The following is a 15,537-nucleotide window of genomic DNA, read 5'->3' as shown; positions in this document are numbered from 1 at the left end:
CTTTCCCGGAGGTCGAGTGGACACCCTGGTAGCGCGTCCACGGAGCTGAGGGCACGGCACACGGACAAGCTTCTACTCCAGAGCTGGCGCCCGTGGGGTTCGGTGGCGGCTCTGGCAGACCAGTGGGCTGGGTCCACGCGGCCCCAGCTCCACCGGCCGCCAGTAACCAGATCCTCCCACGGTCACCCCCGGCCAGGGGCCCGGCAGCTGGCGGACGCTTACTGCGGGAAAACCGAGGGTACAGAAAGAAGACTTCAGTGAGACGGTGCGTTCCTTGAGGTCTGCCTGATGCTGCCCCACCTGCCGAACCCATGCAGCGTCCCTGGAGGCAGGGGCTCCCCATGGCCCCATTGTGCAGATGGAGACCCTGAGGACGCCGCAGGCCCAGTCAGGTCTCCATGAGCCCAAGCAGGCTCTGAGCGCTGAGCGTCGGCACGCGGCCCCCACACTGGACAACTGAGCAAGCGTCTGTTCCGGGACGATGTGCCGGGGCCTTTAAACAAGAACCCTGGAAATCCCTGGACATTTCCCAAGTGCCTGGTGCTCTCCAAGCCCCCTCACCTCCAGTGACACTGAGACGCTCTCTCCCGCCCCCTGCCCCCCTCCATCTCCCACACCCTCCCCTTGCTGGTTGTGCCCTGTGGACACCCAGTGGTCCACAGGCAGGCCTGGTCCCCTCCCTGTCCCCAGGGGCTAGCTCAGGGCCCAGTGCAGGGCCAGTGTCTGGTGGCCCCTGGGTGAATGAGTTCCGGGGTCTGGAGTCGAGAGCATCCGAGCGCCCACCCTGACAGACGCTGAGCAATGCTAGGGGCTGACGCAGGGGCCATGAAGCCTGGCTCTAAGTGGGCTCAGCCCCAGGCAGTGCTGGCCAGCCCGTCTGTGCACCTCAGTGACCGCTGCTGAGGGAGACCAAGGGGGTCTCACGCTTAGACATGCTGGTGGCCCAGAAGCCATGAAGAGCGCCAGACCAGAACTGACCCGGACGCAGCTTGCCCAGGTGCAGGCCTTGCTGGGTGCCTGTCACCAGGCAGGGTCTCAGCTGCAGGAACAGCTGCCCCCTCCCCGGCAGCTGGCGGTGTGGACAGAAAGGAGGCAGAATCGCGGCTGCCATCCGCCCGCGTTCTGGGAGAACGCTGCAGCTCCCATCAATGTCCTTGTCTGGACAACAAACAAGCCAGAGGCAGATCCTAAACCTTTCTCCTGGAACTGCCACCATCCCCGGGGAGGGAGCGGAGCAGAGGTCAAGCCAGGGAGTCTGCACCCAAGTCTCCGCACGCAGGGAGCGCTCCGTAGGTGCACGGTGCATGAATGAGTGAATGCAGAACACTCCCTCAAGTGCGAGAAGGAAGCACAGCCATTGGCCTGCCTTAAACCCAGGAGCATCCCCACCACGCATGCTGAACGGAATAAAGCACCATGGGGGGAAGAGAAATCCAGCGCACCCAGCCCTGAGCACTGACCCTGGCCTGTCCCGGGAAGGGAGCTGCTCTGTGCTCCGCGGGGTCCACAGCATGTCCCCTGGTGACCAGCCTTGTGTCCAAGCAGCACAGAGCCAGGTCTGCCTCTAGGAAAAAGTGTTGGTCCAGGATGAGCCCAGAGCCTCCCCGCTCTCCACCCGGACTTGGGCCAAGGAACAGCACAGGACCACAGATGATGGAGTGATCACCTGGGAATAGGACCTTCCAACACATAACACCACACTGCAAAGCCACAGTCCTCCATGAATCAAATGCTGGGGTCCTCCGCCTGCTGCCCTGCACACAGGTGTGACCCCCACCTCCCCGCAGGGGAGGCCCAGAGCACCCTGAAGGGCACGGAGCCCCAAGTCCCCCGTCTGGCCCGGCCCTGGTCCCAAGGAGACACGTGTGCCACGTACTGATCTTGGCTCCCAGTGCACAACCCTCTGTGCGGTGTGGCCGCAGCGAGACCGGCCCCTTCCAAGCTCATACAGCCCGTCATCAGAACGCCATGCGACACCGCAGCAGGAAGACCACCCATGTTAGGACACAGGCCCTTCAAAGGACTCGGGTCCCGTCGGTGACCTGGCCAGTGCATAGGCTGGGGAGTTTCCAGAATTGCAAAAGACCAAGAAGTGGTTTTGGGGAACCCACCATCCTTTCTGATGAAGGCCCTGTGTCTCTAAGAAGGGGAGACCTGACGAGGCCACAGCCTGGCCGGTGGCAGAGCCAGGACCTGGCCCAAGTGCCCTGCTCGGAGGACCAGGGGCTAACACCCCAAGAAGATACTGTCCGAGCAGGAGGTGCGAACACGCCTGGAGCGTGGCAAGACCCGGACCCTCTGTCAGGCGGCATCAGGCCCCCCTCCTAGGCCGGGCCTGTCATGAATCTCGTATTGATCCACTCCCTCCCTCACTCACAGACACATCCTCTGGGCCAGTATCTGTGTTCTGTGACAGAGGACAGGGTTGGCTGCAATTAATCCCACAGATGGGATAAGAAAGATGTCCCTGGGGCATGAGATCTAAGCGTTGCAGGATGGTATTGATTTCCCCGCCAGAGGCCAGGAAGCCAAGTTCACCTCGTCCTCCCCGCACAAGTGGTCTGTGACCTGCCAGCAACCAGCCAGGAGGGCAGAGCTGCGGGGGGGGCCTCCGCGTCCCTTGTCCGCACGCCTTGCCCTCACTGGCTGGGCCACAGGACCGCCTCCCGGGGAGCAGCCAAGAAGCCAAGGAGCCTGTATCCAAGCTGGGCGGCAGGGGAGGGACAGCACCTGCAGGCATCACTGCTGAGCTCCGGGTCCAAGCTCCAGGCTGCACCACGAGAACAAGTCCCCCGGTCAGAGGAGCAAGGTCCATGCTTTGAGTCAACAGTCAACAGATTTTGCAAAGGGCTTTCCCAGGCTGTGTGAGACACAGGGACCCCGCGCTGTCGGGGAGCCCAGGCTCCGCGGCTTGACCTTGGGCAGGTCAGAGCCCCTGGACGTCCACTTCCTCCCCTGGTCCCTGAGGATAAACCCATGGCCCTGTGTGGGTCACCGGGGTGCTGTGAAGATTGTGAATTAGCAGACACGGGGCAGATGAGAAGGGCGGTGTCGTGAGACAGAGCAAGGCTTTCCGCAAAGCCCCAGGCACCGAAATTCGGGTTCTCCACCACATACCGAGGAACCCATGACCCAACAAACACAAGGGCTGATCACATTTTTTCCACTGAATTGTAGAAATCCAGCCCAGCTCTGCAAATGTGGTCCATCACCTTGTGCAGCCACCTCATTTTATAAACACGAGCACCCTGGGGCCCACATTTGGCCCAGGCTTGGCATGTACATTCTCAGACTCTTCTGGTTCCCAAAGCAACTGTGTGTCACAGCCCTGCGGGTCCTTAGGTGACAGGTGGAGAAGGCCAGGGCCCTGCAGATCCCAGGTGACAGGTGGAGAAGGCCAGGGCCCTGCAGATCCCAGGTGACAGGTGGAGGCCAGGGCCCTGCAGATCCCAGGTGACAGGTGGAGAAGTTCCCAGTCCTGCTCATAACCTGATCTGCATGAGGCCAAGTGTGGCACAGAGCCTCAGCCCTCATACACGTAAGACCTTTGCTCATTTACAAAATCATTCTGGACCAGATGATCTCTTGTGCCCCATATTTCTGAGATTCTATTACCCTAAGGAAAAGAGGTCCGACTTTTTTCTCCTGCTCGGTGCACCCAAGCTTACTAAACCAGTTGCTTTGGTTAAGTTCGGCGTGTTTCCTTTCAGTAAGCACCTTTTTCCTGGGAAAAAACTGTCTGGGTTGTGCGACCTTGGGCAGGTTCTGTAACTTCTCTGTGCCCACATGTGACCTGGGAGTGGAGTCTGCTTGGTCTCTGAGTGTGGTCGGGAGGGCAAGTCGGAGAGTTTGCAGCTATGAGGCCCCAAGACGCTGCCCTCTGGCCCCAGGACTAGGAGTAGAAGCCACGCGAGCCATCGCTCACTCAATAACCGTCCCAAAGGCCAGGGCTCCGTGCTGGGTGATGGAGGCTAGGAGGTGAACCAGACATCGATCCTGTAAAAGATGAACACTCGGGAAATCAGGAAGCAAAATAAACATGAAAAATGCCAGACCCGTGCACGCACTACGGACAGAGAGACACTGCGGGCACTCAGGGGAGGGATCGACGTCGGCTCGAGTTACTGGGGACGGTGTCTAGCAGTTTATTGAACATGAGTTTGGGCCAAAAAGGGAGCATTTGGATACTTGAGGCTGGCTCTTGCAACTCTGCCCGGCGTTGATGTGTTTGCTGAAGCCTACCGTCGGCTGCTCGCTGCAGCCTCCAGAGGACTGCAGACCCCGCTGGGACGAGGTCACCATACACGCAGGGACCGGAGGCTTACAGACAGAACTAGATCATGGACAACACCTGGGTTGATTTCTTGCTTTTGCTCCTCTCCACTCCCCTCCCCTGGGCTGGGCAGTGAACTGAGTCCGAGGCCCGGGAGAGGTCGGAGTCATCTCTCCCCACTTAGGTGGTGACGGGCACTGCAGGGCTCAGGACACTGTGTAAGGGTCTGCGCAGGGTGCGAGAAAGCAGACCAGGGTTTTTGGCCCGATGACCTTGTGCTCCCGTGACGCGCAGCTAGTGACCGGCAGGGGGACAACCAGGAGGTGCTTCTCGGCAGGAGGTCCCCACGCTGGATGCCCCACAACCTCCGGTAGACAGCCGCCCGCCCTGATCCGGGCCCATCGTCGCTCTAGACCCGAGAAAGGCTACAACAGGGCCAGGAGACAAGGCTGTGGATGGTTTCACTCCCCCACCCCTGCCAAGAACTCAGTGGGCAGTCTTTTGTGGAGGGGCTGACCTTGGCCCCAGCTTTCTGCACCCCTCCCGCCCTTGATGGTCCAGGAACCCCAGAGGTTCCGATGGGGCCTACCCAAAGCCTGTCAGAGCCCAGGGCCTCATGACCGGGAGGCCATGGCTCAGGCCCGCGTCCTGGAGGGACATCCGTGCTCTCCAGGGACGGGTCTTCTGGGGTCTCTGGAGGGACTGGTGAGGGGCTTCTGGTTCTGGGATGCCCTGGGCAAGCCCATGCAGGTTGGGCCTGAAGTCTCGCTGAAGCCATGACGTTGGTCCCCCTTCAGCCCCAGCTCCCGCCGGAGCCCAGCCAGCCAGAGCCCAGGTAGGAACTGGAAGGACGCCGAGCCCACCGTCCAGGTACCTGCCGCGTGTGTGGCTCAGTGGGAGTGGGGCTGGGAACATCTGGCTGAATCTCCGCAATTCTCCCCTTCAACCAGTTGGCTAAGTGCCTCTTCCTCCTTCAGAGTCAATAAAACCAAATCAGGCAGCCACCCCCTCATCCTGGGCATAGGCTGGTTGTCTCTGGAGCAGGGATTCCACTGCCTTGACGTGGTCCCTCAGCCTTCCGTGGACAGGTGCTGACTTCCCCTCAGACCACAGGATGCCTGGAGGGCAGGGATCCTGTGTCTCCCATCCCTGTGAAGCCTGTGGTTTCCCTGGAGACCAGGGGCTCCCGGGGGAAAGAGTCTGGCCTTCTTTGCCTTCGTCCTCCCACCAGGAGACCACATGGGATTGAGAGCACGTCTCCCATATCTGACCGGCAGATCAGGGGCTGTGTCTCCTCCATCTGATCAGCTTAGCAGGAGCTGTCTGCCCCATCAGACCGAACGATGCCCCGAGGCCAGGGGCTGTGTCTGCCCCCATAGAACGTCCCTGCCCCCCTGTGTGGAGGACGGCCGGCAGATGGACGGGGGCCCCGGATCCCTCCGTTGGCTGGCAGGGCTCGAGACAGCTGATGTCAGAGGACTTATCTGAACAAATGAGTAACCCTCACAGCTGAGCAAACAGGAGGAGACAGTGATGTTTCTCTTTTAAAGAAGAAAACATCGCTCACGATACGAGCCAGGAAATAGTGTCATTTATCTCAGCCTCAGAGCGACGGCAGTAAGCCCATTTCTCACCAACGGTGCTCTCAGAAGAAACAAAACCGGGAGGGGACGGATGGCTGCTTGTCTCGCAGGAGGCTGTTCCAGGCCCCCTAAGGGGCCACCCCCCTCGCCCCGGGACTGTCACCGGACCCCCTTGCCCTCGTGGGCAGCGCTCTGGAAAACGATTCGCCCCAACTTAAGGGGTGACCTTGAGTCCATAACTTCACCTCTTGGGAATCACAGAGCAGGACCGGTCAGAGGCTGGGGGTCTCGTCACGCTGTGTGCAGACCTCCGGATGCTGCAGAACTAACCCCTCCCAGGGATGCGGCCTCAGGGCCTCCCGCCATAAGCTCTGTGCTGTCCCCATAGCGTGACATGAGCATGTCACTTGGCACTTCACAGAGCTCTTCACACCGTCCCTCAGAGCACCAGGGCCCAGGGACCGCGAGTGACACGCGGAGGTCACTCATCCTGGGAGGGGACTGGACACCAGAGTCCCCGCGCCCCAACATCATCAGTCCCCCGGAAGTTCCTCATCGCCCCACGGTCCCCGGGAGCTATGGCCTCCCCCAGATTTGGAGGGAGAGCCAGACGGGCGTGTCCCCATCTCCTCACCTTATCCCCTCACCAGGATAAAGATATTACAGTATCGATTCCCGTGATGCCGCAGATTCCTGGCCCATTCATCACTGCCAGGGGCTGGGAGGGATGCAATTACCGGAGTCATCGGTTGTCCTCAGCCCACTGCTTCAGGCAAGAGCACACGCCACTGAAGCCAGACCCCTCCCAGGAGCCGCAGGAAGAAGGGTGGGGGCTCCCCGCTTTGTGTCACGCGCTTCCCAGACACGCTCCGTGGGACCCCACCCGCAGCGCTGCAGCGCCCGGTGGAAGGAGGGGAGGCCCAGGTGGGCTCACAAAGACGTAGAGCCCCTCCCTTCAGGAGGCAAGCCCGAGGCAAAGCTGGGTTCAGACTGCGTGCCCGACATCGGCCCAGGGCAGGGTGGGCCCGTCTGGGCCACAGCGGACGGCTTGCTCCGGCGACGGGAGATGTGAGGACAGAGACAGCCTCAGGCCCAGCAGAGCGCCTGCCCGTCCCTGCTGCCCACGGCCGGCTCTCCCCGCACCCACGCGACCACCGACTCTCGTGGGAGGGGCTCAGAGCTCAGCACCCACGGAGGGACAGTGGGCGGGCGGAGGGGAGGGCCCACCGGGGCCGGCCCTGACCCGTCTCCCCCGCAGTCCCTCTGGTTGTGGCCACGCTGGCCTCCTCTCTGGCCCGTGAGCCCGCCTCGCTCCTTCTGCCTCTCCCCTGCCCACTTCCCTCCTGCCCGCCTCCAGGCCACTGTGTGTGTGATTCCTTCTGCTGGAGCACTGCTCCCCCGCCCCAGGTGCCTGATCCTCTCTGTCCTCAGACCCCGCCGAGGCCCTTCCCGACCACCCGGGGCCTCAGCCCCCCAACACCTATGGTGGGCTTCAGGGAGGTGACTTGTCGGGGGTGACTGCTGACGGTCCGTCTCCCTTGCGCTAACCTCCATGGGGCAGATTCCGCTCTCCCTTGCCACGGCTTTCGCCCGGCACCGCTCCCTGTGTCTCACATAGTGCCGTGGACCCACAGGGACCCAGGGAACAGACAGACCCACGTGTGTCACGGCTCCACCCCGCTGGGAAGTCAACTGTCACATAAGGCATGGAGCCTAGCTTGGCAGGCAGCCCCTGCAGGGACGCGGGACAACCCCAGGAGCCTCCCGTCTCGCGGCTCCGCGATCTACTCATCCATGACTGCACCGGCTGGAGGAGGGCACTGCCTGACCCCACAGGATGCACATGCCCCTCTCTCACTCCACTGCTCAGAACGCAGTCCCCTGGCCACCCCTGACAGCAAGGCGGGCTGGCGGAGGCCGACTAGTCACACGCCCAGAAGGAGAGGGGACAGGTTTTGGTGAATGGGTGTAAAGCCACGAGGGTGGCTTTTACTGGCTATATGAGCTGGTGCTGGGGAGAAATAGAAAAAGTGGGGTCAGCAGGTTTCCTTCTAGGTCGGACCGACCAAGGCCACAGAAGTCAGGGCATTCAGGGTAAGTACTCCTCAGAAGCAGCATGTACTTTTTCACGTGGTCCCTGTGGCATGTTTTCCAGGAACTCAGTGAGGTACGAGAGGATGGGGAACCACAGTTCATCTTGGAAGGGCCACACAGTGCAAACTCCCCACCCTACTGCTTCCTGCTTCCTCCCGGCCTCTGCATGCTCCCAGCGCCCTCTGCTGCCCGCCAGTGTCATTGCTGCTGCACGGTGGGAGGGGCTGTGGGGGGAGGGGCTGAGGGGTCCGAGGGGGTCGTCTTCGGCAAGCCCCGCGGGCACCGGTGAGGAGAGGCGTCGTCTAAAGCTCGGAGCTGGGCAGGAGGAGAACCAATGCGTGAAAGCGTAATCAGTTGTTTCTCATTACAATGGAAATAAAACTAGACGTTACCTCGGCTGCCGCTGAGCGCTGAGCTCTGCGGGCTTCTGTTCAGTCCAAGGCCAGCCTTGTGTAACCTGGAATGGGAGGAATGCAGCTCCCAGTGGCCGGGCCCCAGGCTCTGTCCCCCCACCAGGCGTCCCTCCCACTCACCCCACGGGTGCCCGTCCTGGGCCAGGCCCACCCCCGGAGCCTGCTTCCAGGGTCAGAGCAGAGGGGTTCACGCCCCAGCTCCACGGCCTGCACTTAATGCCCCCCAGCATCCCCGCGGGTGAGGGGGTGCCCGTGACCCCACGGCATCTGCGCCCGGGCAGGGAGGGGAAGTCTGCTTTGGAAACTCCCGCCATCCCGCGACCTCGTGCTCAGGCGGGCCTGGGCCCCGGGCTCCCTCAGCCCCTCGCGACGCAGGTTGCATGCAGACCCCACCGTGGCTTGAGGCACACACTGCAGGTGCTGACACAGTGCACACACAAGCTCTCCAGCCTGAGTGTGCACGGATTCATTATCCGCCTGCGTTTGTGAGACTACGGCGGACGTGCGGGCCCGGCCGGCAGCTCCCCCGTGTAAGCCGGGCCAAGGCCCTGGGGTCTCCCGGCAGCTACCGTTATTGGATGACGACACTCCATCCCCCGACAGCCATGGGAGGCCAGCACGTTAGGACCCACCTCACAGACGAGGGTTCAGGACTAGAAGGTAAGGCAAGAGGCCCCCCATGGCAGATGCAGGACTCGAACCCAGGACTGCCGGGGGCTGAGTCACGCCCTCAGCAGCTCTAGAGGCTGCAGACCCCCGTCTGAGGCTGTGCCCTCAGGGGGCACAGGGGTTCGGCAGGTGGAGAGAGGGGAAGAAACAGGGGAGCAAGAGGAGGGGGACCCTGGGGCACAGAGGGGCCTCGACCTCTGCAGCCCAGCGTGGGGATGCCCCGAGCTGTAAAGGCCACCCGTCCACAGCCCTGGTCCAGGGCGGTCCCGTAACACCCACCCGAGGGGTCTCGGAGGTGGGGGACTGGTTTCACGGTCTCCCCACACACACTGGTTAGCTTGGTGCTGGGCACACGCTCCGGAAGTTTTGACAAAGAAGGAGGGACGTGCCTCAGGCCCCCAAGCACGGCCCTGCCAGCCAGACAGGAGCAGCGGCAAATAGACCAGAGTGAGGCCCAGAGGTGATCCCGGTGCCTCCCGCGCTGACGGACTGGGAGCGAGTGTCCCTGAGAGGCACCTGGAGTCTCCCCTGCAAGCCAGGGCAAGGCCAGCCTGGCCCCGGCCCGAGCCACGTTCCCGAGGCAGCCTCTGGACAGGCTGGATCGGCCCCCCTGCCCGCCCTCCAGGGGTCCCACGTGTCCCACCACCTCCTCCCTTCCCAGCCACGGACGCACCAGGAGCGTCAGGGCCCCCACTTTCCATCAAGGACACCCAGGCTTCTCGACAAGTACAGTGACCGGCTGGATGTCACAGGGCCAGCCCGGGGCTCTGGGCACAGTGTGTCAGGCTGTCAGAGAGCCATAGAGAAGGCCTGACAAGCCCACCCCGGACGGAGCACACGGGGACATTGGCTGCGTTCTGTCAGCAACTTGGCCTTGAGGAGAAGGGCCTGGGCCCCCCCGGGGATGGGGGTCAGGTGTTTCATCTCGGCCTACAAAGGACACCACATTCGATTAGGCAGAGTCCTATGACCAACTTAGAATTGATCTGGATATAAATAGATGGCCCTGAGCCCGTCCTGGCACACCGCAGGGTCCCCGCACCCCCAGGGTCACGCAGACAGACACTGTGCTCACTCGGACTCCTGGCTCGGGACCCAGAGACACAGCTGCACGTGGTCCCCGGTCCTCTCCATTTCTGCCGCCCCTCCCCCGCTGTACCTGTCTGCCTGTCTGCCGTCTACCTGTCTGTCTACCTTCTGTCTGTCTGTCTGCCATTCTGTCTGGTCTGCATATTGTGCAAAGTGTTTGTTCTTTCCCAGTTAAACTTCAAGGGGAGGGGAGTCAATTATTTATTAGCTGCCAAGTCTTTCAGACCCATCGATTTTGTTTCTGTTTCCCCCTTGGATCCGGTACACAGATTCTGGTTTGATCGCATTAAGTCTCTTGAATAATTAATATGGTAATTTAACCTGAGCAGCCGGAGCAAACCTCACCTTCTGCTGAGGGAGTGGGAGCTGAGACCTCCCTCGAGGCAGTTTTCCCAAATCCCCGCCCTCACCCAGCAGGTAGAGAAGGGCAAGAAACTCCCAGTGCCCCCCCAACCCCTTCCCGAAAGGCAGGGGAAGGACGCCAAGTCTGCGGCACGTGGGAATTTCAGGGGACTCTCGCAGTGATTAGGAAAGCGTCACCCCACCATCCAGGGTATGGACTGGAGGGGTCCCTTCTGCTGCCCCACCCCCGCTGCACACAGGATGGACACCGCGCGGCACCGCGGCCTCCAGCACTCGGGTCACCCTCCTCAGACTTGCTCTTCCAGCTGTGCGCCTGTCCCTGGGTCGTGATGAGAGCGGCATCAGGTCAGGGGAGACAGAACCGCCCCAGATGCGCCGACAGAACTAAAAATCAGGAGGCAGTGAAGGAAAAGTCAGGAAAAACTGTCCAGGACACAATGGGGAATGTGCGGAAAGTCTCTCCAGACCCCAGTGCGGTGTCCTCCGCCCCCTGCGCACTTGTCACCGTCCCCGTGTTGAAACGCTGGCCGGGGCCCTCAGGGGACCCGCTCCAGTCGTCAGTGTTGCAAGCGGGCAAATCACTGCAGAGCCAGTGTCTCTCCGCCGGGGGCCAATGGTGGCCCCCGGAGAACCCGGGGAGGTCCTTGGACCTGTAGGCCTCCCAGCGGGAGAGAGGGTGCTCCTGGGGATGCATGCAGGGAGCCCAGGGGCCCTGACCCCAGCCGCAACGCCCAGCATGGCCCAGAACAGTGGCCAAGGGTTGGGGGCTGTACCCAACATCACCCAAGTCTGCACAGGGTGAGGCAGGGGATGTGGTGGCGGAAGCAGGGGCTGGAGCGGTGCCGGGAAGGGGCACACGGCCAGGCTGAGCTGGGGCCACGCCATGCACGATACTTCACAGGTGTTGCCGGCTGCACCTGGCACCTCAGGGAAAGGCCACCTGCTCTCATTTCTGTGTCCCCCACAGACTGAGTGCCCACAGCGCCTGCTGTGACCTTGGACCCAGAGCAGGCTTGTGAGGGATGGAAAGACCATGTTTCCAGTAAGAGGCACGAAGCAGGGAGAGAGGGAGGCTGCGGCCTGCCTCGGACCCCTCTTGTCCTCCTGAATACTGCCTGCTGGACAGGGGCTGGGAGCACCCCTCCCCCAGAGCGTCCGTGGCCTTGCGGACAATGACACACAGTCCGAAAGCTGTGGGGACTACTGCGACTGCACGAGAGTGTGTGGACTGGGTGTTGACTGTAAACGGGGTGCTGACTGTGTGCTGGGTGCTGACTGTGCGCAGGGTGCTGACTGTGTGCTGGGTGCTGACTGTGCGCAGGGTGCTGACTGTGCACTGGGTGCTGACTATGCGCAGGGTGCCGACTGTGTGCAGAGTGCTGACTGTGCACTGGGTGCTGACTGTGCACAGGGTGCTGACTGTGCGCTGGGTGCTGACTGTGTGCCGGGCCCTCGGGGAGCCTGGACCTGGACATGTTTTGGGGGGACACAATTCATCCCACTATCCCATTTTAGAGAGAAAGAAATACAGGCTCAGAGAGTCCAGAACGTTCTCCAAGTCTGTGCCGTTAGTGAGTGGCCCTGCCTGGACTCAGCCTAGCCTCCCGCCAGCCCATGCCTTTGTTTCCACCCCACACACCGGGTCGGAGCTCCTGCGCCTTTCTCCACAGCCTGTGGGTTGTGCCCGGGCGGCAGTAAGCCGGGCAGAACCCCGTCTGCGGTGGTAACTTTCACACGCCTCTTGGATCCCGCGCCCCTGCCTGCGTGTCTGTCACCCTCAGGCCTGCCCTCCAAGTAGCTCTGCCCTCCTGTTTGTCCCGGTGAGACAGTGGGATCTAGCTGTGTGGGCCCCCAGGGGAGGTGAGCATGGGGGGAATTGGAAGTGAGGCTGCGAAGGGGTCCTGTCCCCACGAGCCGAAGCCCGACTCCCTGACCCACGCAAGGTTGATGGGCCGGAAGCTCACGGCCCCAGAGCTGAAGCCCCTGCTTCAGGTGAGGAGAGCGGGGTCCACAGGCACTTCAAGACCTGTCCACCTCGTAACTAGCAGGGCCCCCCTCACCCAGACCCGAGCTCCTCATGAGCCTAGTTCGTGTGCTAATACCACGAATGCAGGTGGGCTCTGAATGGACATCCATTATTCCTCATCTTGCATAAGAAATGATTAGACATATTTTGGAGAATCTGACCCCATGTTAAGCACTCGGTTTCTAAAGCCCTTGGTGCTTCTGATGCTTAAAGGCTCAGTCCTCAGAGCAGTGGCATCCGGTAGGTAAGACAGGGGTCATTCTCACAAGAGAGGACACAGTGAGGGTCAGAGACGCTGATAAATTGTGTGGGCCACAGAGCCAGACACAGCAGGGACCAGAGCCCGGGCAGACCCCACACCCTGTGTTCTTTCTACAACCCCGTGGGTCTCCTGCCAAGGTCATGGAGGCCCAACTGACCAAACCCCACATGCGTCCACAACCCACTCATCCATCTCATTCCCTGAGCTCTAGTTCTGGCTTTGTGTATCCAAGCATCCAGCCCCTCCATCCCCAGCACCTTCAGCCAAGCACAGCCATGTGTGTGTCCAGCCATGACATGGTTCTGGCCCACGAAATAGAGGCCCACACACCTAAAGTGTGGGCGTCCCGTCCCCTGAAATAAATTGCGTGGCTGCACCTGACATATGGTCGCCAAGCTTGGCTGCTCCCTTGTCCCTGATGTCTTCACTCCATCACTCACCCAAAGCAGGAGTGTCCTACTTCTGACCAGACTGTGAACCCTCAGGCCAGGGGAGCAGGGGGAGGGGGGCGGGCGTGCCCGCTCTGAAGGGCCGCTGCTCATCACAGCAAGGGCCTTGGGCACCGTGATGATCTCAGAGCCCCTGGCACCTCTGAAATAGGATCCGCCAAACCAGGGATGGGCCAGGAGGGGAGCAGACCAAAATAAATGCTTCTAGTTGTGGCAGACTGAGACGGCTCGCGCTCCCACCTTCAGTGAACACACTCAACCTCACACTCACACACTCACACTTGTGCTCTTTTCGTGAAAGGAGCTGGCTGTTGACTTATGTCTGGGCACCAAGAACAGCACCACATGTGGGCAAGGATCCCATCGGATGGCATCCAACAGTCCTCGCTGCCTCCCCGGACCCCACCCAGCCCCGCACACACAGACCCTGGTCTATTCGACGAGGAAGCAAGCTCACTCCCCTAGACCAGCCTCTGCTCGGCAGTGTGACTGTCGGCTTCTCCATCCGTCCATCTGCCATCCATCCATCCGTCCATCCACCAATCAGCAAGCACTCACTGGTATGTCTGCACCGGGAGCCGGCCGGCAAAACTGAGCCCCTGTTCTGACGGACTTGGACCTGGGGGAGCCTGAGGGCAAGTGGCTGCTGGAAGGCATGCAGTTAAAATGCATATCTTCCCAGATGCGGTCTGTGTGCCGCACATAGTAGGTACTCAATAAACACTGGCTGTCTGCTGGGAGCCTGATAGGTGCCTGGAGTCTCTGATGGGCCCTGGAGCTGTGACAACTGCCAAGCTCCACGTCCTTCGGCTCAGGCAGGGCAGGTGGGCCAGCAGTGGTGGTTGCCTGGGGAGCACCCAGGTCCCCCGGCCCCTAGACCCCCGGCCCCCTGACCCCCAGCCCCTGGCCCTCCAGCCCCGGCCCCCTGGGCCCCCAGCCCCTGGACCCCGGGGCCGCAGCCCCGGGACCCCCGGGCCCCCGGCCCCCCAACCCCGACCCCCTGGGCCCTCCAGCCCCCCAGGCCCCGGCCCCCGGCCCTCCTCGTGCAGGACAGCCCAGTGCTGTGTTGGGAAGGGACCTGGCAGAGCCTTTGTAAATGTTAGCAGGCCCCTGAATGGCTTCTGAACCAGCTCATTTTTCTGAGCCCAGAAGAGCCTGGGGCCTGGACGGGGAGTTGTCAGAGGTTATAAATGGATCTCTCCCGGAATGAGTGGGGCCCTGGGAAAGATGTTTTAAAATTGGAAGCATGGGGTTTTTATTTATTTATCTATTTATGCCCTGCCTTGTTCAAAAAGGATTTAAGGCGGCTTATGAAGATACATAAAGTAGAACAAAGGAGAATAAATGGGGAGGCTAAGGAGAAGGGGGCAGCGCTGTGGCACGTGCTGCCTGGGGTCCGGAGGCCACAGCGGGGCCCGGGCCACACTCAGCGCCTCAGCTTCTCCACTTCTGCCAGGGAACCTCGTGCCTCCAGGGAGGGCCTCCTTCGTGGTGCCGAGAATCCTAATGTGTCCCCGCCCATGTCCCACGGCACACATGTGCGTGCACGCACACACACGTTGCACACCCCCCGTGCTGACGGAGAGCTGCCCCCCCTCAGCAGAGGCACCTGCTAGAGTAGAAAGTCTGGGCACAGGGAGCCCAACACGCCTGGCTTCCAGCCCCAGCTCCCCTCCTGCCGGGCGGCTGGTCTGGACTCAGGGATTTGGCCATGAGCCCCGCAGGAGAAGGACATCATCCTGTTGCACCCCCAGGGGCCCCACGGGCAAGGGCACTTTGGGACACGTACCCACCCACCCGCATTTCAGGGTGGTTCTGGCATAAAGGACCCCAGATTAACCCTGGCAGTCTGTTCCCAGCCCGCTTTCCACTCTCCTAGCGAATTACAGCAGCAGGTTGAGTAGGGGCCCCCAAAAGATATGCTCATGACCTGAACCCCGGAGACTATGGGTGGGACCTTATTTGGAAGAAGAGTGATTTTAGGTGTAATTAAGTTAAAGATCTCAGTACAAGATAATTTAGCGTGGGCCCTAAATCCAAGCCAAGCTTAAGACATGGGTGAAAGGACAACACAGACATGGGGGTCCCTGTGAGGACAAGGGGAAGATGCAGGAAGGACTCCCCCTCCCCATTCCCAAAGCCTTCAGAAGCAGCGTGGTCCTGCCCTGCCCGGATCTCAGAGTCTGGCCTCCAGACGGTGGGTGCATGTGGGAAGGAGCTTTTATGATCTCGAGCCGAGCCGTGGGCTAGACACTCTTTGTTATGACCGCCCTAGGGAACGAATATGCTCTCGCAGTCAGTCTGTTATCTGCAGAA

Source organism: Mirounga angustirostris, unplaced genomic scaffold, assembly GCF_029215605.1.
Source record: "Mirounga angustirostris isolate CCGP_5_RB_7025 unplaced genomic scaffold, mMirAng1.0.hap1 SCAF_4, whole genome shotgun sequence".
Classification (NCBI taxonomy): Eukaryota; Metazoa; Chordata; class Mammalia; order Carnivora; family Phocidae; genus Mirounga; species Mirounga angustirostris.
The sequence above is the reverse complement of the archived record's forward strand: the minus strand, read 5'-3'. Positions refer to the sequence as shown.